General features: G+C 35.2%; 1 protein-coding gene across 2 annotated transcripts in view; it reads left to right on the forward strand.

The window, feature by feature from the left end:
* Positions 1 to 26,551, forward strand: part of LOC309509895 (uncharacterized protein) — a 328,406-nt gene that overhangs the window by 218,851 nt on the left and 83,004 nt on the right. The gene's annotated exons all lie outside the window — the stretch shown is intronic.

The raw sequence follows: 26,551 nt of genomic DNA on the forward strand, positions 1-26,551 counted from the left end.
AATTTTATTAGTCGATCGTCGGGAGAATTAACGATCGACTATCGATTAATCATTAATATTTTTATATTGAAATTTATTATTTCTTTAACTTTTTATAAATTAAAAATGCAATGAAAATACAAAAATACAGTTTGTTTGTCCTCGATGAGATCTTTATTACAAGAAGATCAACTTGTGGCAGTGAAACTGGACGTTCGGTAGACTTGAAGATTCCTGCGGTGCTCTAAACCAGCGGAACCTGCAGCTGCGAGCCGGCGTTCTTAAACAGAGACCCATGGCCACTTCATCCGTTTTCTGTGATCGGATAGCTATCCGGTCGTGAAAAGACCAAATCTAAATGCCCTCCGAAACGCATTCGAGACGGATTTAAATCCGATCGCTCAAACCACTTTATACTTTATATCTGAGACGCATTCCAGACGAAACTGGACAAGAGTAAATGCATCTGGTTGTTGAAACCACATATGTAAATTTGACTTATCCCAAAAATGATAAGAAATAAACGTGTGAGAGCGTGTTATAGGCTATATGTCATGTTATATCCAGATATGACGACGCTACTTCAACACGCATCACCACAGATGAGCATATTCATCAAGCTAACGTGCAAACTATCGCAAATCAAAGTGAAAGTCATTCATCAACACACAATCATCTTCATTAAAAGTAAAGAACCGAAATGATCTTACCAGGGCTGTTGCCGCAATATCTTGTTGCGGTCTTTGATTTAGAAATTTTCGCTGATGATCAATAAAATGCAGCTCATATCAGTTGCATTCGATGACGTGCAACAATTTAAATATGCATATAGCGCGGGAATTCAAGATCGGATTTATATCCGTTTTGCAAAAACACATTTATGTGACCAGGTGTAAATGGAATCGTTTTGATAAATCAGATAGCTATCCGATCTGAGAAAACGCATGAAGTTCCCATAGAACTTCTGCACCAGTCTACTGATTTCTGTTGAGAAAGATAAGCATGTTGACATGATCTGGGATCAGACGCGACCGCAACCTGGTGACAGCCAGTCCAGCCGCCGAAAACACCCGCTCTGAGCAGCCCGGTCTCACCCCAAAACGTCATATACTGACGCGTCTTGACCATGCGTCAACATACGACGAAAAGGGGTACCCCTTTAACGTCAATATGAGACGCAGACAGAAGCGCACCAACAGCGCCTCCTAGCGGTACCATAACGCATACCTAAACCTACCCATAACCCGAATCGTCACACATGGACGTTATGGGGGTACCCTTTTCGTCGTATGTTGACGCATGGTCAAGACGCGTCAGTATATGACGTTTTGGGGTGAGACTGTCAAGCCGGGGCAGCCGGGGACTGACGTTGCCGGGATGCACAGGTACCTCCGCGCTAAAATTAATTCCATTGCTTCAATACACACTACGCAACGCAACCTGCATTAGTTTAATCGATAACAAATAAACGTGATCGACGAAATTCTTAACGATCAATTATCGATCGTCGATTAATCATGCCCATCCCTTATATATATATATATATATATATATACACTGCTCAAAAAAATAAAGGGAACACTTTTTAATCAGAGAATATCATCAAGTCAGTTAAACTTCTGGGATATTGATCTGGTCAGTTAAGTAACAGAGGGGGTTGGTAATCAGTTTCAGCTGCTTTAGTGTTAATGACATTAACAGCAGGTGCACTAGATGGGCAACAGTGAGACAACCCCCAAAACAGGAATGGTTTTACAGGTGGAGGCCACTGACATTTTTTCCCTACTCATCTTTTTGGACTGTTTTTCACCAGTTTTGCATTTGGCTAGGGTCAGTGTCACTACTGGTAGCATGAGGCGATACCTGGACCCTACAGAGGTTGCGCAGGCAGTCCAGCTCCTTCAGGATGGCTCATCTATACGTGCCATTGCCAGAAGGTTTGCTGTGTCTCCCAGCACAGTCTCAAGAGCATGGAGGAGATTCCAGGAAGACAGACAGCTACTCTAGGAGAGCTGGACAGGGCCGTAGAAGGTCCTTAACCCATCAGCAGGACCGGTATCTGCTCCTTTGTGCGAGGAGGAACATGATGAGCACTGCCAGAGCCCTACAAAATGACCTCCAGCAGGCCACTGGTGTGAATGTCTCTGACCAAACAATCAGAAACAGACTTCATGAGGGTGGCCTGAGGGCCCGACGTCCTCTAGTGGGCCCTGTGCTCACTGCCCAGCACCAGGGAGCTCGATTGGCATTTTCCATTGAACACCAGAATTGGCAGGTCCGCCACTGGTGACCTGTGGTTTTCACAAATGAGAGCAGGTTCACCCTGAGCACGTGACAGACAGGAAAGGGTCTGGAGAAGCCGTGGAGAATGTTATGCTGCCTGTAACATCGTTCAGCATGACCGGTTTGGTGGTGGGTCAGTGATGGTCTGAGGAGGCATATCCATGGAGGGACGCACAGACCTCTGCAGGCTAGACAATGGCACCCAGACTGCCATTAGGTATCGGGATGAAATCCTTGGATCCATTGTCAGACCTTATGCTGGTGCAGTGGGTCCTGGGTTCCTCCTGGTGCACAACAATGCCCGGCCTCATGTGGCGAGAGCATGCAGGCAGTTCCTGGAGGATGAAGGAATGATACCATTGAAGGGCCACCACGCTCACCTGACCTACATCCAATAGAACACCTCTGGGACATTGTGTTTCGGTCCATCTGACATCACCTGGTTGCACCTCAGACTGTCCAGGAGCTCAGTGATGCGCTGGTCCAGATCTGGGAGGAAATACCCCAGGACACCATCCGTCGTCTCATTAGGAGCATGCCCCGACGTTGTCAGGCATGCATACAAGCACGTGGGGGCCATACAAACTACTGAGTACCATTTTGAGTTGCTGCAATGAAATTTCAGCAAAATTGACAAGCCTGCTGCATCATTTTTTCACTTAGATTTCGGGGGTGTCTTTGAATTCAATCCTCTGTAGGTTGATCATTTTCATTTCCATCAAACGATGTGGCATCCTTTCGTTCATAACACATTACCCAGTCCATATTAGTATAGATATCCAGCATGATATTTTTCCCCATTGAGATCTGATGTGTTTTCAAAGTGTTCCTTTAATTTTTTTGAGCAGTGTATATATATATATATATATATATATATATATATATATATATATATATATATATATATATTTTTTTTTTTTTTTTATTATTATTCTATTTTATATATATATATATATATATATATATATATATATATATTTTTTTTTTTATTATTATGTATGTGTATATGTATATATGTGTGTGTGTATGTATATGTGTGTGTGTGTGTGTGTGTGTGTATATATATATATATATATATATATATATATATATATATATATATATATATATAATTATAATAATAATATATAATAATATATATATATATATATATATATATATATATATATATATATATATATATATTATTTCTTTTTTTCTTGGGTCTACACCTGATTGCTTGTATTGATTGATTAATTGATGTACCACACCCATCTAGGCCTGTGGCCAATGATTTGAATTTTTGATTCTTTAAAATCTGTACATTGTTGCCATTAATTATTTGACTCTGAAGAAGACGCATGGGCGTCGAAACGTTAGTCGTTTTGTACCAATAATAAATTATTTAAAACTTTGTGTGCTCCGGTCCTGTTCCTTGGTCCTAGCTAGACCTTGGGTTTCCTCTCTTAGGTGCTAATTAATATCCAGTGGCATATTAATATCAGAACAATTAAGTGATGTCCTTTTAGGAGGAACTACATTAAAAAAAACAATTGTCTACATTTATGTATTTTAATTGCATATAAAATTTCCATCCATTAGGATTACATAGTTTTAACATTAACAAATTGATAATCTGAATGTGATTCATATTTGTCGGTCAAACATAAATGACTGTTTGCATAAAACATAAAGGACACAGCAAAATGCCCATGTTAAATTAACACTGCCTAGTGTTCGTGTGTGCACACTACTGAGTGTTAAAGTACCTTTGAAGCAGTGCTGAAGTTAGTGGGATAATTAAGTGATGATTGAGCATTAATGATAAACACCTGCTATTAACCAGCAGAATCAACAAAGGAAAGAGAAACAAGAACAGAAAAGAGAGAGAAACTTAGATGAAATCAGCTGAAGATAAAAATACATTAAATCTGTGGAGATCTCAGCAGAGGAGGATTGAACAACTCAACAAACAACATTACCAGCTTCACTTATTACTAACTAGATTGACCTTATTTCTGCCATTTCTGTTTTAATGAAAAATAATAGTTTCATTTGATGTGTTCCACAGACCATATGCTTTGCATCCTTTGTATATTATCTGTAAAAATGAAGCACACTAACATGAACACTTGATGTTGTAGGTTATCTGGCTGTATGGTGACAGAGGAAGGTCGTGCTGCTCTGGCATCAGCTCTGAGTTCAAGCCCTTCACACCTGAGAGAGCTGGATCTGATCTACAATCACCCCGGACCCGTGACTCTGGACAAGTATGTGAGCAGTAACAATCCTCCTGTCTTCTGTGTATATATGGGAGAGAATTTGCCATTGTTTCTGTGGTGGACAAAAGATGCTTCTTTAGTTCTTTAGTGCTTTGTTTCACTAGGAGTCTATGAGAGCAGTATGCACATTATTTGCATAAAACAAATCTATATTTTTTAATATATAAAAAAAAATCTGAATGTTCATTCATTATTTAAAACTATATATTTGTCATGGAAGCTCAGCTTCTCTATGATGATTGGATATGCTTTCAAATAAAGAGGAATTTGCGGAGGTTTTGATGCACACCAGAACCTGAGCGTCATCGACAAATTTCTAATCTTGTAAAATGCTTCTTATAGACCGAGTACACGTGATCGAGAATTAAAAAAGCGAAAGTGAAAAGCGAGCTTGCATTCAAATGCGATTACCCCCTACCCCTTAAATTTATCCTGTCATCAGAAGAGCAACTTTGAAATGTTGAACGTTTGAAATGTTGGAGAGCGTTTACTTTTACTTCACTACATTCCAAAACATAATATAATACTTTTTACTCCATTACATTTCATAAAAACTTATTGTTTGTTATTTCGAGCTGAAATTGACACATGCCCCGACAATAGTCATGTCCGATTCACGAACAAACTGATTCAATGAACCTGCAGAATTGGTTCATAATTCACACTGAATAATTCATTTGTGAATCAGACTGATCAGACTGATCCGTCTGCAGCTGTCCTTGATTCAACAGCTGTGTGTTTGACTTGAAGCTGCACTGCACAGACCGATCAGTGTATGATTCAGTGTATGAATCAAATTACCACGAGAAGTAATTTGATGTCATACACCGATCGGTCTGTGCAGCGCCACTTCAAGTTTGACACCTAACAACTCACTGATTCAAATGAACCAGTCAAAATGAGGCAAGATCCAGGATGTCGTCGGATCTTGAACATGCATGCGACTGATGGTGTGAAAATGAAGTTAGTAATGCCGAATTTTAGTATTTATTTTTGTAAATGAAAATCATATTTAGATCATGACTATCATATATCTGTGAAGTGAATATGCTGTGAAAGACTTTCCCATTGAAATGCTTAAATTTCCACATTCGTGTGTCACCGCCTACACTGTGATTTCAAGTAAAATAACTCAAATTATTGAAGTTGTTTCAAATGATATAAAAGTAGTATTTCTGCATAGTTTTTTCTTAAGATGTTAATGCATTTTACCCCATATGACATCTGTACGTTGTCTTGTATTGTAGCCTCATATTTTGCTACACCTATAGTTTTTCCTCATTTTTAAAAAAACTATTTGTTATATTATTTCACTTGTTTGCACACTTGAATTGTCAGTAACTTTAGTTGATATTTTGGTATAAGTTTAAAGCTTTGATAGTGTACAATACGATTTGGTAAAATTGCTTATTTGCAGATCAGTGCATATTAAATATCTGCACTAATTGTTCTTATTAGTGCTGACTATTATTTAGTGTGACTAGTGCTGCCTAGAATAAATATATAGTTCATTGATACTTATTTTAGCGTCTCCAAAGCCAAGCCTCCTTCAAAACACATGAACGCGTACAGCAGAGAGCAAACAAAAGCATCACAAGAGATGGCATTAAATTATCTCATGTCTCAAAGCACATCACATTACAATAATAATGAACATAAACAACTTAAACAGCTCTGACCTGTACACCTGACTGCTGCAGATTCATTTCACCATTGATAGTGTTGACATGGAAACGCATACATTTGAGTCATGAACCGCTCCGAGTATAACTTCACGGGTTTCCATATCTTTAAAATTATAGTATTTATGGCGTGAACTCAGCATAAGTTCATTGTTTTGGTTTTAAACTACAGGCATCATACACTTGCTGACTTTGTGAATAATTACAGAGAAAAACTGGGAATCATAAGCTGCGTTTCCAGTCGGGCCAAAATTTCAGCAACAAATGGAAGTTTTATCAGAAAACTAATCTGAAAGAAATCACTGGAAACAGCGAGATCGCAAAACGAACATGATAAAAGCGACCGTTTGCTGGCATTTTTGTTGTTTACTAAAACCCAAGCATTGATGTTTTACCACAGGTTTATCATTAAAAGTGACACAATGATCATAGTGAATTAATTTGAGTCAAAATTGCACATTAGTCACACAGAAATAAAGTGGTTTACCATTATTTCACAAAAGAAAGAGGACACACTTATTTATTCAGTCGCGTCTGTTTCTGTTTATTTGTCACAGGACATATTTACATCACATTTAAAAAGAAGAATAATCTCTACAAATATGCCACCAAAAATACGACCTGAGGAGCTTCAGCACTCTCTCCCCATACAGTTTATTTTCAGTCAGAGAAACAGAGGAAGCTCCCGAAAAAAAAGTTGCTTTATTTTATGATAGGCTATGCAGAGATAAATATGGATATCAGACAGTCCTGTAAGAGACGAGACGAGACTGACAGATATAATAAAAACATGATTGTGATAGCCTTTGATTTGTCAGATTTATATTTACCATGTTTACTATGGTAATGGTTAGCATGCAGTCCTTTCATCGTGTAACGTACAAATATTTATTTGCCTTATACGGTGATCAGAATCCACATCGGATCACAAACAGAAGATATTCAAAAATGAGGTAAATTAGGTATATTTTGAGGTAAATTATTTTAATAGTCTTTAATGCTGACAGAATCATCCGGCGCTGCCGTCTCCTGACTCAGGTAGCCCTACACTCTCTGTTCGTAACCACTCCAGGATCCTCAAGCCCGAGTTGGCACGCTTTGGACCAAGGTATTCGTCGGGTTAAAAATCCCTGGCCGTTGGCCCATATGAAGCCCTGACGAGACCCGATCAAGCCCCGGAAGTGACAGTGGAAACACGACTGGCTCCATACAGTGCATTATAACACTAGATGAAGCCTGCATTTATAATGTATCACAAGGGTTTTCATTTGACCTTTAAAAAAAAAAAAAAAAAAAATGTCAGTGCCAGCAATAGTGCCATCGGTCCCTTTGCACCATCTGGTGGTGATTTGCAAAATTACCGCGATTATTTGTGTAATTTTACATGCATTTGTATGTAATTTAAGACAACAGAATACAATACTGTATAAATAATACCGATTTCTTTTCTGTATCACCAAGGCTGACTTTATTTGTTAAGCCTTACAGTAAAAACAGAAATATTATAAAATATTATTATATTTTAAAATAACTGTTTTCTATTGTAATATATTTTAAAATGTAATTTATTCCAGTGATTAAAGCTGAATTTTCAGCATCATTACTCCAGTCTTCAGTGTCACATGATCCTTCAGAAATCTTTCTAATTCTCTCAGATAAACAATAACTTGTTTCTTCATTCTGGATGCAGACACAGTGTTTCAGGAACCTACTTCACAATCACTATTAAACAGTCCTACACTGTTACAGATTCTACTATATACTGTATTTACACCCATGATTATCAGTTAAGGCACTGTCAAAGACTTTATACACAAAGACGGTTCACTCATATCACTATGAATGGGAGAAACTGCAACACACAATATAGTGTAATAAGTCCCACCTTCTAAATAAAAGAGCCAATGGCCAGTTGGTGAAGTGATCGCATCACTGCTGCTGTTAGAAGCTCTGGTTGCTATAGAAACAGTCAGTGTCCTGAACTGATGCAGTCTGAAAAATAAGCTTTTGTCATGATTTGAGTATTTAGAAACTAAATTTATGAGACAGTTGTTGTCAGATTTAATTGGGGATTTCAAATATGACATTTAGAAATAAGCTCGGCAAACAGAATTGCAGAATTTGATGTTTCCTCATTCAAAGAGAGAGAGAGGCGTTTCAGAAATGTCTGTGGAGTGAAATGGCTTAAAGAGACTTTGTGTTGATGAGAACCTTTAGCTGACAAACACAGTAACTCAGAATTAACCCTACATGAAAGAAAGAAAGAAAGAAAGAAAGACAGAAAAAGAAAGACAGAAAGAAAGAGAAAGAAAAAAGACAGAAAGAAACAAACAAAGAGAGAGAGAAAGAAAGAGAAACAAACAAACAAACAAAGAAAGAAAGAAAGAAAGAAAGACAGAAAGAAAGAAAGAAACAAACAAACAAACAAAAAGAAACAAACAAAGAAAGAAAAAGAAAGACAGAAAGAAAGAAAAAGAGACAGAAAGAAAGAAAAAAGACAGAAAGAAACAAACAGAGAGAGAGAGAGAAAGAAAGAAAGAGAAAGAAAGAAAGACAGAAAGAAAGACAGAAAGAAACAAACAAACAAACAAAGAAAGAAAGAAAGAAAGAAAGATAAAGAAAGACAGAAAGAAAGAAAAAGAAAGACAGAAAGAAAGAAAAAGAAAGACAGAAAGAAAGAAAAAAGACAGAAAGAAACAAAGAGAGAAAGAAAGAAAGAAAGAAAGAAAGAAAGACAGAAAGAAAGAAAGAAAGAAAGAAAGAAAGAAAGAAAGAAAGAAAGAAAGAAAGGAAAGAAAGAAAGAGAAAGAAAGAAAGAAAGAAAGAAAGAAAGAAAGAAAGAAAGAAAAAAAAGACAGAAAGAAACAAACAAAGAGAGAGAGAAAGGAAAGAAAGAAAGACAGAAAGAAAAAGAAAGAAAGACAGAAAGAAACAGAGAGAGAGAAAGAAAGAAAAAGAAAGACAGACAGACAGACAGAAAGAAACAAACAAAGAGAGAGAAAGAAAGAAAGAAAGAAAAAAAGAAAAAGACAGAAAGAAACAAACAGAGAGAGAAAGAAAGAAAGGAAAGAAAGAAAGAGAAAGAAAGAAAGAAAGAAAAAAAGAAAAAGACAGAAAGAAACAAACAGAGAGAGAAAGAAAGAAAGGAAAGAAAGAAAGAGAAAGAAAGAAAGAAAGAAAGACAGAAAGAAAGAAAAAGAAAGACAGAAAGAAAGAAAAAAGACAGAAAGAAACAAAGAGAGAAAGAAAGAAAGAAAGAAAGAAAGAAAGAAAGAAAGAAAGAAAGACAGAAAGAAAGAAAGAAAGAAAGAAAGAAAGAAAGAAAGAAAGAAAGACAGAAAGAAAAAGAAAGAAAGACAGAAAGAAACAGAGAGAGAGAAAGAAAGAAAAAGAAAGACAGACAGACAGACAGAAAGAAACAAACAAAGAGAGAGAAAGAAAGAAAGAAAGAAAAAAAGAAAAAGACAGAAAGAAACAAACAGAGAGAGAAAGAAAGAAAAAGAAAGAAAGAAAGACAGAAAGAAAGAAAGAAACAAACAAACAAACAAAAAGAAACAAACAAAGAAAGAAAAAGAAAGACAGAAAGAAAGAAAAAGAGACAGAAAGAAAGAAAAAAGACAGAAAGAAACAAACAAAGAGAGAGAGAGAGAAAGAAAGAAAGAGAAAGAAAGAAAGACAGAAAGAAAGACAGAAAGAAACAAACAAACAAACAAACAAAGAAAGAAAGATAAAGAAAGACAGAAAGAAAGAAAAAGAAAGACAGAAAGAAAGAAAAAGAAAGACAGAAAGAAAGAAAAAAGACAGAAAGAAACAAAGAGAGAAAGAAAGAAAGAAAGAAAGACAGAAAGAAAGAAAGAAAGAAAGAAAGGAAAGAAAGAAAGAGAAAGAAAGAAAGAAAGAAAGAAAGAAAGAAAGAAAGAAAGAAAGAAAGAAAGAAAAAAAAGACAGAAAGAAACAAACAAAGAGAGAGAGAAAGGAAAGAAAGAAAGACAGAAAGAAAAAGAAAGAAAGACAGAAAGAAACAGAGAGAGAGAAAGAAAGAAAAAGAAAGACAGACAGACAGAAAGAAACAAACAAAGAGAGAGAAAGAAAGAAAGAAAGAAAAAAAGAAAAAGACAGAAAGAAACAAACAGAGAGAGAAAGAAAGAAAAAGAAAGAAAGAAAGAAAGACAGAAAGAAAGAAAGAAACAAACAAACAAACAAAAAGAAACAAACAAAGAAAGAAAAAGAAAGACAGAAAGAAAGAAAAAGAGACAGAAAGAAAGAAAAAAGACAAAGAAACAAACAAAGAGAGAGCGAGAGAAAGAAAGAGAAAGAAAGAAAGACAGAAAGAAAGACAGAAAGAAACAAACAAACAAACAAACAAACAAAGAAAGAAAGAAAGATAAAGAAAGACAGAAAGAAAGAAAAAGAAAGACAGAAAGAAAGAAAAAGAAAGACAGAAAGAAAGAAAAAAGACAGAAAGAAACAAAGAGAGAAAGAAAGAAAGAAAGAAAGAAAGACAGAAAGAAAGAAAGAAAGAAAGAAAGAAAGAAAGAAAGAAAGAAAGAAAGAAAGAAAGAGAAAGAAAGAAAGAAAGAAAGAAAGAAAGAAAGAAAGAAAGAAAGAAAGAAAAAAAAGACAGAAAGAAACAAACAAAGAGAGAGAGAAAGGAAAGAAAGAAAGACAGAAAGAAAAAGAAAGAAAGACAGAAAGAAACAGAGAGAGAGAAAGAAAGAAAAAGAAAGACAGACAGACAGACAGAAAGAAACAAACAAAGAGAGAGAAAGAAAGAAAGAAAGAAAAAAAGAAAAAGACAGAAAGAAACAAACAGAGAGAGAAAGAAAGAAAAAGAAAGAAAGAAAGAAAGACAGAAAGAAAGAAAGAAACAAACAAACAAACAAAAAGAAACAAACAAAGAAAGAAAAAGAAAGACAGAAAGAAAGAAAAAGAGACAGAAAGAAAGAAAAAAGACAGAAAGAAACAAACAAAGAGAGAGAGAGAGAGAAAGAAAGAGACAGAAAGAAAGACAGAAAGAAACAAACAAACAAACAAAGAAAGAAAGAAAGATAAAGAAAGACAGAAAGAAAGAAAAAGAAAGACAGAAAGAAAGAAAAAGAAAGACAGAAAGAAAGAAAAAAGACAGAAAGAAACAAAGAAAGAAAGAAAGAAAGAAAGACAGAAAGAAAGAAAGAAAGAAAGAAAGAAAGGAAAGAAAGAAAGAGAAAGAAAGAAAGAAAGAAAGAAAGAAAGAAAGAAAGAAAGAAAGAAAAAAAAGACAGAAAGAAACAAACAAAGAGAGAGAGAAAGGAAAGAAAGAAAGACAGAAAGAAAAAGAAAGAGAGAAAGAAAGAAAAAGAAAGACAGACAGACAGACAGAAAGAAACAAACAAAGAGAGAGAAAGAAAGAAAGAAAGAAAAAAAGAAAAAGACAGAAAGAAACAAACAGAGAGAGAAAGAAAGAAAGGAAAGAAAGAAAGAGAAAGAAAGAAAAAAAGAAAAAGACAGAAAGAAACAAACAGAGAGAGATTTTACAAGTACTTTATTAAAACAGTTGTAAAAAACAACACTCAATCAAATAAAATCACATTAAATCAACACACTCTTAAAAGTTAGATTATTCTCTACAACAGAGCAGAGTACATCTTTGTGACACCAAATATTGGAAAATTTTCCGAGATCGTTCATCAAACTGTAGTAATTAAAATCTATTCTTAAACGTGATTTCAACATTTTGACAAATACAAAAACAGCATCATCATCTGTAGAGCCTTCAACCTTATTTCGTCTACTCATATACACAGCCATCTTTGCTCTCCCCAAAATGAAATTAAAGAGTTGACACTGCTCTCTCTTTTTTTGTGAATACCTGTAACCTAAAATAAACAACTGTTTGGAAAAAGCTACATCAAACAATTTGAAAAGATCTTCCAGCATAGAGAACAGTGGCACAAGACGACAACAGTCCATGAAGCAGTGAAAAACTGTCTCACGAAGAGTGCAAAAAGGACAGTCATGATTAACATCAGGGTTTAAAACCGAGATAAAAGAATTAACAGCCACGGCTGTATGTAAAACTCTCCATTGCAAATCAGCAACTTTCTTCAACAATGGTGGTTTATACAGCGCCCTCCATTCAGGTCCAACACCATCTACCAGACCCAAGCGAGCTCTCCATGGAGTGTCAATCTTACCATTTAGTTTATCTTTATTCAAAATTTTCACAATCAATCTATATAAAAATTTCTTGTCAGCATCATGAACAGACAAACAGGGATTATCGATTCCTAAGAAAAAACCTGTACAGTCTTTAAAGTCTGGGAGAATCTTCACCAAAGGAAAAGCATCATCAACACTATAATGAGCAGAACCATCACAATAAAAATTCAACAATGTGCGTTCAGAGTCTGTTAAACCCTCTTTCCACTTTTTGAGCAACAACTCAACCATGCGAATAGAGTGCACCTTTACATGAGAAGCAAGTAGAAGCGCATTGTCCATGTTTGCACCTGTAAAGTGAATTACATGTCCCAAAGTCACTACATTAGCCAAACAGAACTGTTTGAGTAAACTGGGACCTAGTTGACAAGCTGCACTCAAACGGGTCCCATACACAACTGGCTCTTGAAGAAGCCAGTACAGTGAGCTGTGATGTTCTGTCCTCTCCGTCTTAAATAGATTCCAGACTTTTAACAGTCCACGGTAGAAACTCGGCAAACCACTGGTGTTGAGCTGTTTTAAGTCCATCAGAAACAATGTTCTGTCTAGGCCAAGTCCACCTAGCTGGTTCAGAATAGTGCATGCCAGCGGTCTCCACACCAGGTCTGTGGGACCACACAGAAACCTCTGCACAAACTGGAAACGAAAAGTAGCCCCTCTACTGTTCAGATGAATTACGCCTTGTCCTCCTTCATCTTTCGGCAAAAACAACACACTTTGAGGTGTCCAATGCAGACGATCCCAAAAGAAATCAACAAGAAGTGCCTGAATCTTTGGTAGCAGATCTGGAGGAGGATAAACACACGATAAACGATGCCATAAAGTGGATGAAATCAGGTTGTTAATGACAAGAACTCTACCTCGATAAGACATCTTTGGTAAAATCCACTTCCATCTAGCAAAACAACCTTTAGTTTTTTCAAGAACATTATCCCAGTTTTTAAGGACAAAAGTTTCTTCACCCAAAAATACACCTAAGTATTTTAACCCCCCGTCTGTCTTCCAATTTAACCCCACAGGCAATTTAAACTTTTTCTCCATCACTCCTATACAGAGAGCTTCACTTTTGCTCCAGTTTACTCTGGCTGAAGAAATTATACCAAATTGAACTATCACATTTGTCAGTATATCAATATCTTGTTGGTTATCAACAAAGATGACTAAATCATCTGCATACGCAGATAGCTTTAAAGGTATATTGCACCCTGGTAAAATCACACCTTTTAAAACAGATCTAAGTTTATGTAATAAGGGTTCAAACGCCAGAGAATACAACATGCCAGAGAGGGCACAGCCCTGCCTAATTCCCCGCTGGACCTGGAAAGGAGCGCTCAAAACACCATTGATTTTTAAAACACTCTGAACATCACAGTACAACGTCTTAATCTTGTTAGTAAAATCAGAAGTAAAACCAAACGCACTCATTGTTTCCCATAAATATTTGTGTTCAACGCGGTCAAACGCTTTCTCCTGATCAATAGAAACTAATCCCATTTTAAGACCAAAAAGCTTAGAGATTTCTAACAAGTCTCGGATAAGAACAATATTATCATAAATCAGCCTGCCAGGGACACAATAGGTTTGATCAGGCAAAATTACTTGTTCCATAACTTTACTAAGTCTGTTGGCCAACACTTTGGAGAGTATCTTATAATCAGTGCAAAGCAGGGATACAGGTCTCCAGTTTTTTATAAGCTGCAGGTCACCTTTCTTTGGCAGCAGGGTAAGAACTGCCCTCCTGCAACTTAAAGGCAGAAGTCCATTGGCTAAACTATCCTTCAGTACTGCCAGAAGATCTTCTCCAATTAAAAACCAAAAAAACTTATAAAAATCAACTGGTAGACCATCTAATCCAGGAGATTTTCTGCTCTGCATACTCTGCAACGCTACATACAATTCACCAAGGGAAATATCTGAATCCAGCACAACGTTGCTTTCTTGTGCAACCTGGGGAAGACCAGTATAAAAACTCTGAGCAAACATCGGCTCTTCTTGGTGTTCACATTTATACAGTTCACAGTAAAAGCTGACAGCATGTTTACGAATAGCAGCATGATCAGACAACACATGCCCAGCATCAGACTTTAAACCATGAATGTATCTCTTTTGACCGTTTTTCCGCTCCAATCCCAAAAAAAAGTGTGATGGAACATCCATTTCTACCACATTTTTAAAACGGGACCTAATAAGAGCCCCTTGTGCTGATACCCCAAGCAGGTTCGTTAAAACAGTCTTTTTGACCTCAAGAGCTTCAAAATACCGTTGATCTTTTGTGGCCTCAGCCAAAACCTGGAGTTCCTCTACTTCAGACTCCAGAGCTTTCACTGACTTCAGTAACACTTTGGTGACATTACAATTATATTGCTGACACAACTGTTTTGTTTGAACTTTTCCAAAGTCCCACCATTGTTGTAGAGACATAAAATCATTTCTTCTACTTTGATGATTTTTCCAAAAAGATACAAAAATGTCTTTAAAATTTTTATCTTCTAGTAGAGCTGTATTAAAATGCCAATAGGCACTACTAGGCTTTACACACTTCAAAAAGACACAAACCAAGACGAGTGAGTGATCGGAAAACCCAACAGGGCTAATAAAGCAGTTTTTAACAACATTAGAATGAAATTTAAAACAATAAAAACGATCGAGTCTGGCCATAGACAATAAATTGTCTTTACAATGAGTCCAGGTATACTGCCTTTGATTGTCATGTAACCCTCTCCACACATCATATAACTCATGAGTCTCTAACAGTTGAATGAGACGTGTGCGGGAGGCCGGGTGAGGCTCTACATGATTTCTGTCAAGTCTACTCTCTGTACAATTCCAGTCTCCACCTATAAATAAGAACTCTTTATCATTACAATCTCTGATAACATCGTTTACAGTTTCCAAAAAAATCAATCTCTCTTTACCAACAGCTGGAGCATATACAGTGATGAACACGAGTTGTACATTTTCATATATTACTCTGACTTTTAACAGTCGGCCTTTAATCATCTCTTCACATTCAACAGAGTGAGGATTGAAACCTTTGGAAAAAAGAACACCCACTCCACAACTATTACTAGTTTTGTGACTTAAAAAAACATCACCCTCCCATTCTCTCTTCCAGTCAACTTCGTTATCAACAGTACTGTGTGTCTCTTGTACAAAGATAACGTCCAATTTTTTAAGGGAGCACAGTCTGAAAAATGAAGCTCTTTTTCCTTCATCTCTCGCTCCATTCAAATTCAGACTGCCTATTTTTAACTCACTCATTAAAAAAAAGAAAAAAAAAGAAAACCAAAAGAGAAACAAGAAATAAACAAATATGAAAAACTAAACATATTCGCCATCTTCTAACTGTCTTTTAACTTTCAAAACAAGTTTCTTTAAGCGATACCTTTCTTGATCAGTAAAGATTTTCTCCCCAGCACTTTCAGAACTTTTTTGAAAATTCTTAACTGAATCAATAAAAAGTTGTAGATCAGGAAAAGCACTCTCAAGTTTTACATTCCTAGCTCCCTTAGTACTCTTGAGAAACTTCTTAATACTCAACATAGAGTAGCCACCTCTTTCCAGGGGCAAAGATTGCGATGAAACTATAGATTCTGCATCAGAGTCTACCTCAACGTCACTATAAGAAGTTTGGGAGCAATCATGAAGAGGAAAAATTTTCGTTTTTTCAGAGCATTGAAACTCATCTCTTGTTTTTCTTTCCTTAACATTATCTTCATCAGATTTGTCATCTACTAGCATCTCACTTTCTTCAGTCAAAGGACATTCTACCTCCTCTACTTCTTTCTGAGTGCTACTACTGGCCTCTTCCATATCATGCTGTTGACTGTTCTCAACTGGAGAGGGAGCCTGAGAAAGCTCTTCATTCTTCTGTGTTGATCTCTTATTTTGTTCAAGCTTCTGAGCTTTGTACGATTTTTTCGTTTTTAAACCGTCTGAATCATTCCGTTTTTGTCCCTGAGAATGTTTTGGTTCACTCTGTTTTTGTCCCTGAATTTCATTTGATTCACTTTGTTTTTGTCCCTGAGTTTCAATTGATTCATTCTGTTTTTGTCCCTGAATTTCAATTAAATCACTTTGTTTTTGTCCCTGAGTTGATTCACTTAGTTTTTTCCCCTGAGTTTCATTTGAATCACTTTGTTTTTGTCCCTGAATTTCATTTGATTCACTTTGTTTTTGTCCCTGAATTTCATTGAGCTTACTTTGTTTAAGTCCCTGAGACTCCTTTAATACATTCTGTGTTTGTCCTTGTAATTTATTTGTTTGGTCCAATTTTTGTCCCTGAAAATCGTTTGATTCATTTTGTTTTTGTCTCTGAGATTTACTTGACTCACCCTGTTCTATGGTCTTATTATTAATTTCAGCATGGAATTTTTCTGGGCATGATCGTATAAGGTGACCCTCTATTCCACATCCAAAACATTTCATTTTCTCAGACGTTACATAAACGTTGTAATCATAATCATCCACTTTGAACTTGAACACTAAATTTAATTCTTCATTGTTGTTTTTAAGAATCATGAAAACCTGCCTTCTAAAAGAAACAACATGTCTCAAATGCGGAGATTTACAGCCAAGGCCAATTGTTTTAATCGGAGACATTAGCTGTCCATGTCTGGAAAGTTCCCTCTCTAACATTTCGTTACTAATAAACGGAGGGACTTGCGACAAAATTATCTTTTTTGCCGGATTAACGAGCGGCACCGCCTGAACCAAGATATCTTTGATCGTTACTCCTTGTTCAACAATCGTTGCAACTTTATCAAAGCTATCTACAAAGATCACAACACCGTTGTTCATCCTTGACGCGGATTTAACGCCATCATATCCAATAATCCCTCCGACTGCCAAAGCGCAATCCTCCACAGAACAGTCTATAGTTGGACAAAGTTTAAAAGCATGTCGACGCGTGAGCGTTTCAAGCCCCGCGCCTCCAACCCCGCGAACCGGCATGACTCCCGGTTACACCGGTCGTCGCCTCCACCACGACAACTAACCCGCTTAAACTACACCACTAACGATAAACTAAATAAAACTAAAACAACATAGAAAAAAAGATAGAAAAGATAGAAAAAAACACTCACTCAAAAACCACGCTCCCAATCTCTCGCATCCACTCACGCAACTTCCGCTCAAAGAGAGAGAGAAAGAAAGAAAAAGAAAGAAAGAAAGAAAGACAGAAAGAAAAAGAAAGAAAGACAGAAAGAAACAGAGAGAGAAAGAAAGAAAAAGAAAGAAAGAAAGAAAGAAAGACAGACAGAAAGAAAAAGAAAGAAAGACAGAAAGAAACAAACAAAGAGAGAGAGAGAAAGAAAGAAAGAAAGAAAGAAAGAAAGAAAGAAAGAAAGAAAGAAAGAAAGAAAGAAAGAAAAAGAAAGACAGAAACAAACAAACAAACAAACAAAGAAAGACAGAAACAAACAAACAAACAAACAAAGAAAGACAGAAAGAAACAAACAAAGAGAGAGAGAGAAAGAAAGAAGGAAAGAAAGAAAAAGAAAGAAAGAAAGAAAGAAAGAAAAGTTGTGTTCACAATATGAGAAACTTCTGTTTTATGTGTAATAATCTCTCTCTCTCTCTCTCTCTCTCTCTCTGTGTGTGTGTGTGTGTGTGTGTGTGTGTGTGTGTGTGTGTGTGTGTGTGTGTGTGTGTGTGTGTACTCGTCTATCTATCTAAGAGGGGACCTTGGTGTCGTTACACACTCACTAACAGGGGACCGTCGAGCCAAGTGGGGACATTTTTCAAGTCCCCTGTTGGTCATGCTTTAAAACATGTTAAAATCAGCTAAAACACGCTCTGGTTAATTTTTTACATTTTTGACCAAGTGGGGACTTACATGTGTGTGTGTGTTTAAGTCCATACTCAGCAGCGCTCCTGTAGGCTGGAGCAGGAACTGCAGTGGCCCATTAACACACGTCGTTCACACTTCTCTATTGTCTGAATGGCTGCTGTCCTAGAGAGGCTCTGAGACTGTAGAGCTGCTGTTTAACTGCTTAGTTCAGGAGCTTTCAGTAACACTTAATAATAACTCCACGCTATTAATCATTAGTTAAGCATTAGTAAACAGTTAATTAATTTATAAAGCATTAATATACACTAATAAGCAGTATATAAATGCAGTTATAAATGCTTTATTCCTGTTTTAAAAGCATATCTATAATGTGTTTAATAATTGTATTTTCATACTTTATTAATGATCAATTTATCATTTCTAAATGAAGTATAGCATCATTTACAAAGCAGTTATTTAGGAGTTGTCAGTGGTTCATAAGATCCCTTAGAAAGTGTGAGTAAATGATTCAACTATTTCAATGTACATTCATACATCATACACTTATTATTCAGACATATAGTAATAGTTACTTAGTGTGTTAATAAATGCTTTATTAACATGTATTTCTACTGTAGTTCAGGTAGTTATAAAACATTTAGTAGAGGTCAGTTCACTATTTTTTGTGAGCTCATCTAAAGTGAGGACTAGTTATGCTAGTTATGTAGGAGATTTAAAGGCTGTTCATATTTCTATGTTCTCTATCACTGTGTTGTGTTGTGTGTGTTTCCTTTTTCTGTTTAGAAGATAAATTAGTCTTTAAATCTCCTTTATAAATGCTTTAAGCATAACTAGTCCTCACTTTTGCTCACAAAATAGTGAACTGACCACTACTAAATGCTTTATAACTCCCTGAATCTACTAAATTTACTCTAAGTGATCTTATTAATCACTGACAACTCCTAAATAACTGCTTTGTAAATAATGCTATACTTCATTTAGAAATGATAAATTGATAATTAATAAAGTATGAAAATACAATTATTAAACACATTATAGATATCCTTCTAAATCAATAATACAGCATTTAAAGCTGTATTTATAAACAGCTTATTAATGTCTGCTTTATGAATTATGATTTAACTGTTTACTAATGCTTAACTAATGATTAATAGGATAGTTATTATAAAGGGTTACCATATATATTATATTATATTTTTCATAATATAACTTCAAATATGCATTTTTTTATAAAAAAATTTAAAAAACATGCCAAGAGGGGATCTGCAACTAAATGTCATAATTATAATGTAATTATTATTATATTATTAAGATATTAATAATGTGACTGATAGTATTGGCTGCCTATTAATTAAAACATAATTTCTACTCTTAAAAAAAATCAATAGACATGTCCTTATTTTTCTGTTTCCTTTGTTTCTAGGATGTTGATGTACAGAGATATTCAGTGTTTGAAATATTGCTAAATTTAAATGCAACCAAACATATGTCGTTCGTTACCATCCAACAGTGGACCTTTCTTGATCTAATTCAAAACTTTTGAGTTGACTTGCTGCATCTGGTCATTTTGAAGAAACAAAAATGAAATACACAATTTTCTTTTAAGGTCTTTTTTCATAATATAACTTCAAATATGCAAAAAATAATAATATTTTAAACATGCCAAGATGGAATATCATCTCTGAACGATTTCTACCTGTACAAGAGGGGACTCGCAATAGCCTGCAATGGAACTGTGTGTGTGTGTGTGTGTGAACAGTTAAGTCTGTCTTTATTTTGTAACTATAGTTACAAAATAAAGACAGACTTAATTGAATGTAATTGCTTGAGGAAAGACCATTTAAATCTACAACGGGGTAAAAAATACAGACGGTCCGGCAGCAACAGTTCAAAAGCAGAGGCGAGAATATCCTCTTATCATTCATAATATATTTTTTTTACTTTCTATGCTTGGTTATGCAGTCCCTTTAGGGTTTATAGGATTAATCAAACAGAAATAGCTCTTTAAGGTAACGATTTCAGGTCACTATAGTGACCTATATTTAGTATAGCGTAAAGCATACTTTATACAGTGAATAATGATTTTATTAATCAAAATGAACTTCGCGTCCCCAGTTGGATGGTAAAGAACGATACGTGTTTGGCTGCTTTGTACATTTCTTGCCATCACAAACACACTGTAAAGATTTTGGAGGTCAATCTCAAAATGTTATGTCGACTTGCTGCACTGAACATTTTTAGTTGGTTCAGTTGAAATATATGAAGTAGGGATGTTCATTTAACATTTTGTTTTCTGACTGAAAGCTGATGGTTGTTAACCAGTCATCATCAGTTAACTGACATGATTTGAAGGTTAGATTAGAATTAAATGGACTTAGAATAGAATAGTCTGTGACCGATTCAAATACCTAAAAAATGTAGATTTACATGTGCAAATAGCAGCATAAACAACAGAACATGAGGATTCACACATCAAGCACCCGCAGTGCTTCTGTGAACACAGTAAACCAGAATAAAAGTGTATATATAACTGTATATATCATAAATAGGCCAACTTAAATGAACAATTAACAAAACTAAAGTGCAATAAATAATACACGCTTTAGGGTCTGTTTACACGACATCATTTTCAACTGAAAACTGAAAACGTTTTGGCCGTTCATTTCAACGAAAATGCCATTTTGGGGGCCTGACAATGCAAGCTTTTGAAAACGAGTTTTTGTGAGCTCATCTAAAGTGAGGACTAGTTATGCCTTGTAAAGCATTTATAAAGGAGATTTAAAGGCTGTTAATATTTCTATGTTCTCTATCACTGTGTGTGTTTGTTCCCTTTTTCTGTTTAGAAGATAACTGAGTCTTTAAATCTCCTTTATAAATTATTTACAAAGCATAACTAGTCCTCACTTTAGATGAGCTCGCAAAATAGTGAACTGACCACTACTAAATGCTTTATAACTCCCTGAATCTACTATATTTACTCACACTTTCTAAGTGATCTTATTAATCACTGTAAACACCTAAATAACTGGTTTGTAAATAATGCTATACTTCATTTAGAAATGATAAATTGATAATTAATATTTAATAAAGTATGAAAATGCAATTATTAAACACATTATAGATATGCTTCTAACTCAATAATACAGCGTTTAAAGGTGTATTTATAAACTGCTTATTAATGTCTGCTTTATGAATAATGATTTATCTGTTTACCAATGCTTAACTAATGATTAATAGGATGCAGTTATTATAAAGGGTTACCATATATATTATATTATATTTCTCATAATATAACTTCAAATATGCATTTTTTTATATATATAAAAAAAAAAAACATGCCAAGAGGGGATCTGCAACTCAATGTCATAATTATAATGTAATTATTATTATATTATTAAGATATTAATAATGTGACTGATAGTATTGGCTGCCTATTAATTAAAACATAATTTCTACTCTTAAAAAAAATCAATAGACATGTCCTTATTTTTCTGTTTCCTTTGTTTCTAGGATGTTGATGTACAGAGATATTCAGTGTTTGAAATATTGCTAAATTTAAATGCAACCAAACATATGTCGTTCGTTACCATCCAACAGTGGACCTTTCTTGATCTAATTCAAAACTTTTGAGTTGACTTGCTGCATCTGGTCATTTTGAAGAAACAAAAATGAAATACACAATTTTCTTTTAAGGTCTTTTTTCATAATATAACTTCAAATATGCAAAAAAATAATAATATTTTAAACATGCCAAGATGGAATATCATCTCTGAACGATTTCTACCTATACAAGAGGGGACTCGCAATAGCCTGCAATGGAACTGTGTGTGTGTGTGTGTGTGTGTGTGTGAACAGTTAAGTCTGTCTTTATTTTGTAACTATAGTTACAAAATAAAGACAGACTAAATTGAATTGAATTGCTTGAGGAAAGACCATTTAAATCTACAACGGGGTAAAAAATACAGACGGTCCGGCAGCAACAGTTCAAAAGCAGAGGCGAGAATATCCTCTTATCATTCATAATATATTTTTTTTACTTTCTATGCTTGGTTATGCAGTCCCTTTAGGGTTTATAGGATTAATCAAACAGAAATAGCTCTTTAAGGTAACGATTTCAGGTCACTATAGTGACCTATATTTAGTATAGCGTAAAGCATACTTTATACAGTGAATAATGATTTTATTAATCAAAATGAACTTCGCGTCCCCAGTTGGATGGTAAAGAACGATACGTGTTTGGCTGCTTTGTACATTTCTTGCCATCACAAACACACTGTAAAGATTTTGGAGGTCAATCTCAAAATGTTATGTCGACTTGCTGCACTGAACATTTTTAGTTGGTTCAGTTGAAATATATGAAGTAGGGATGTTCATTTAACATTTTGTTTTCTGACTGAAAGCTGATGGTTGTTAACCAGTCATCATCAGTTAACTGACATGATTTGAAGGTTAGATTAGAATTAAATGGACTTAGAATAGATAGGTGTCTGTGACCAATTCAAAAACCTAAAAAATGTAGATTTACATGTGCAAATAGCAGCATAAACAACAGAACATGAGGATTCACACATCAAGCACCCGCAGTGCTTCTGTGAACACAGTAAACCAGAATAAAAGTGTATATATAACTGTATATATAATAAATAGGCCAACTTAAATGAACAATTAACAAAACTAAAGTGCAATAAAGAATGGACACTTCAGGACATAATTTTCAATTTTCACCTGACAATGCAAGCTTTTGAAAACGAGTTTCAAAGTGCAAGGTTTTGAAAACGATGCCTTTACCATCTGCATGTAAACAACATAAACGTGAATTTGTGAAATTGGTATGTCATTCCAACCCGGTCACACTAAATGTGTCTCTATAGCACACATTGTGTTTATTGTGCAATTTATACGCGAAAAGGAGTTTCTGTGTGCATATGATACGCATGGGTGGGTTTAGGGTAGGTTTAGTAATGGTGTGTAATATGTAATATGTATTATATGTTTGGTTAGGATTAGTGTTGTAGGGTGCATGACATGTGTATTCACCTTATTTTCCACGAGGGTGACGCCATTACGTTCGTTTTGTCATCTTACTTTGGGCTGATGACAAATTGCGGAAGCGCAAAGTATTAAAAGTGGGCGGGGCGGAATAAGGTGAATTACACGCAATAAAGTGCTATCATATGAATGTATTAAATGCATGAATAAGCCTTTCTGCATCTGACAGGGATAAATAAGTTTGAATTCTGGCAATATTTTTAAGATGGAAAAATGCAGATTTTGAAACCATTTTGATATGGGCATCAAATGACAAATGCGGATCAAAGATAACACCTAGATTTCGCACTTGTGATGCTGGAGACAATAATTCAGAATCAGAAAACAGACTTAGACAGTTATGTTTGTGCAAATCTGTCAGCATACCAAAAAGTAACAGTTCCATTTTTGATTTGTTAAGCTTAAGATAGTTGTCATGCATCCATACCTTTATTTCTTCCAGACATACGGTAAGAGCTGTAATTGCGAGATTTGGATCAGGGAGTGAGCTAACATAGATCTGCATGTCATCAGCATAACAAGGAAAAACCCCGTACCGTACTTTCTAATAATGTCACCAAGCGGCAACATATAGATGCAGAACAAAGTAGGTCCTAGTACTGACCCCTGCGGGACGCCCTGCTGTACTAATGTTGCCTCCGATTTGTTCTTCCCCAAATAAATATACTGCAAAGAGATGCCAGAGGTGCCTAACAAAACACGCAACCTGTCAAGGAGGATGATATGACATATAGTGTCAAAAGCAGCGCTAATGTCTAGCAGAACCAAAATGCTGCAAGCACCCATATCAGCAGAAACATTAGGCGTTTCTCAATAGCAAGTACGCACAGTTTGGACTTGCCAAGTCCAGCTCAGGAGAATGACTCCCGAGGACGCGAGTCCGGTAATTCTGCTAATGGAACAGCACGTTCTTCAAAGCGTCAGTCAGCTCGCTCTGCTACTCCGGTTATCTCTGCATGTACATTTTAGGCAACAATAAAACAAAATATGTTATAAAACACCACACTGCCTCTTTTCGTTTTCATTTAAAGAAATCTTAAACATTATAGCCACACAAATGGTGATTGCCTGGATCTCACAACCTGGATCAAATTTTCATAAATCTTTATAAATAAACCACAGATTTGAGCTTTAAACAACTACATTCTCGCCTGAAAAACTCTTAAATTTACATTTCGTGACACAGTAACAGTAGTATTATATGTCAACTGTAAATTAAAAGATGGCGCTTCTTATGTTGTCATTCCCCTTGTAGCACGCGCAAGTGACGATTCTCTGTCAACCAATCAACGTCCTGCAGTTAGTCTAGCTCCACCCTTTAGTACCATACCACTGTGCTGGTACCCCAACGGAAGGGTACCCAAAAAGTGTTAAGGTTCGGCTTTTTGGTACCATTCACAACTTTTGACAGTGGAAACGGAAATAAATGCATACCGTACCGTACCGTACCGCTCAGTGAAAACAAGCCATTAGAGATTAGAGTCGAATCTTCCCTAACAATTTTTAAGTCTCTTTTAAAAAGGTATTTGTTTTCTCTGGCGTATTGATTTTTTTTTTTTTTAAATGTATATATTATATTATATTTTTGTGTATTAGAGTGTGTATATTTAGGATACGTATTTAGTTGTCTTGTACAGCACTTTGGCCAGTCTTGTGGCTGTTTTAAATGTACTTTATAAATTAATTAAACTTGAAACCACTGATTGTAATAATACATCAAAATTCTTACTGTCAGTTAACCGGTTAGTCATAGTATTCTCAATGTATTTTAACACTGGCACTTTAGTTGAACCATCTGAATATTTTAAATGCAACAATCAACATAAAATTGAGTTTTGACCTTTGTGTATTTTTTTTACAGTGTATTTTTTAGGGCAATAAACCCAGACAGCAACATAGTGTTGGCCCAGATCCGGCCCACATCCGGGCTGTGTGGATTCCAGATGTGGGCCAGATCCAGGCCGATACTATGTAGCTGTCTGAGACTGGTGTTTTAGTGTTATTATGAACATCGCCATCACATTCAGAGATACTGCTAAATGTAAAAGCAATCAAACGTGTCATTCTTTATTATCAAACAGTGGACAAAATAAGTAAATTTGTGTAATGAAATGAATATAACATGTGCATGCATACTGCTGCTGCTTATCTTTAGCATGTACACTAACTTGTGTGGAAATGGGCATGGAATGGTGAAAAAATGCTGACCTAAAAATTGTTACACTTAATTTAAGTGATATTACTTAACATTAATGAACCAACATACAATAAAACTACCAAAACACATCATTCATGTCTCAAATTAAGGCATTCTTTCAGAACTCTAGTGAAGGTTTCAGCCAACAAACATAAATTAAATATACAAAACAAAAAACACACAAACAACAGGCAGCAATATGCACTATTTTCTGCTGTTCAGAATTCAATGCAGTTTATGTTACATGGTTCATGTTTACATTAATGTACAAACCTTTTGTATAGATGGTGATGAAAATGAAAGACTAAGACTTGTGTATGTGTTTAGCTACATCTTATTTTTTCTGATTTAAAAAAAATAATATTTCAGAATAATATATATCAATGTGGTATACGGTAGAAATATTACACATTTCAGTCTAGCTTAGGTTTTTAAATTAAATAACACAGTCTTGGAAATAATATGTAAGCATGTGCAAATAAGCCTGTATAGTAAATCAAGTTCTGTTGGTCTTTGTGTTTAAGTGAGAAATTAATTCATTTAAATTGAAAGATCTCAATGTTTATAAGATCTTTCAATTATGTTTAACAGTTTTGAGTGTATAAAAGAGTGTATAAAAATGGGCTCTGAGTTTTGGCAGTGGTTGTGTCTAAGTGAAATATGTAGTTTGGAAGATGTAGTCACTGAATGCATTAATACAACATTGAATGACACAGACATTTGCAACACTTCTACAGTAATACCGTAGTAAAATATATTCAGAATCTAAAAAATTAAATACTATCAAAACAATTAGATGTAGCTGAACACATACAGGTATTAATCTTTCAGTTTCATCACCATCTATAAAAAGGGGAAACTTGGGGGAAAATGTGTACTGTACTGTAAACAATGACCATGTAACATATAATGTTGTGAATTCTGAACAACAGAAAACAGCAGAAATATTTTATAATGCTTCCTGTTATTTGTGTTTTTTTATTTAACGTGTGTTTTTTGGGGGTAAAACCTTTTCTAGTGTTCTGGAAGAATGAGTTGATCTGACACATGAATGAAGTTTCAGTGCATTTTGAATGTGAAATGAACTGCTGTCAAGCTGTAAGTTGGTTTG

Source organism: Leuciscus leuciscus, assembly GCF_965113295.1.
Source record: "Leuciscus leuciscus genome assembly, chromosome: 1".
Lineage (NCBI taxonomy): Eukaryota > Metazoa > Chordata > Actinopteri > Cypriniformes > Leuciscidae > Leuciscus > Leuciscus leuciscus.